Consider the following 527-nt stretch of genomic DNA (forward strand, 5'->3'; position numbering starts at 1 on the left):
CTTCAGGTACCAAATACTGCAAAAGCCCACAAAACAGACCTGATTTTAAAACAACACCCACAAACCCTCCAGCTCCCAAAACCAAGGCCAATGGAAAAACATCTCCTACGTCCTGGCAGGGAGTAGTCGCTTCCTGGGACAATGTGCTCCAGTGCCAATGAATTCCAGCTTCACTCTAAGCAGGGAACTGCCACAGCTGCACTGTTTAAAGAGATGCAAAAGTGTCAACATCCAAGTGCAGGAGAGAAAATGCTGGAAACAATCGCAGAGGGGCGAGCAGATCAGCAGGAGAAATACACACAACTGGGGACTCACTTGCCATGAACGGAACTGTTGGAATCCAAGCTTGTCCACGGGTACAGCTGCAGGCAGAGCAATCTTCTCTACTAAGGGGGTCACTACACAACCTTCTCTACTAAAGGGGAAAGAAACCTCTCTGCTACCTGGAGAAATAAAAGAGAGATCAGTCCAAACCCTATTGACTGTGGCAGGAGAAACAGAAAAGGCACAGGATCATTTCCCACAAT

The sequence above is a fragment of the Corapipo altera genome, unplaced genomic scaffold (genome assembly GCF_003945725.1).
Source record: "Corapipo altera isolate COAL_440 unplaced genomic scaffold, ASM394572v1 60424, whole genome shotgun sequence".
Taxonomy (NCBI): Eukaryota; Metazoa; Chordata; class Aves; order Passeriformes; family Pipridae; genus Corapipo; species Corapipo altera.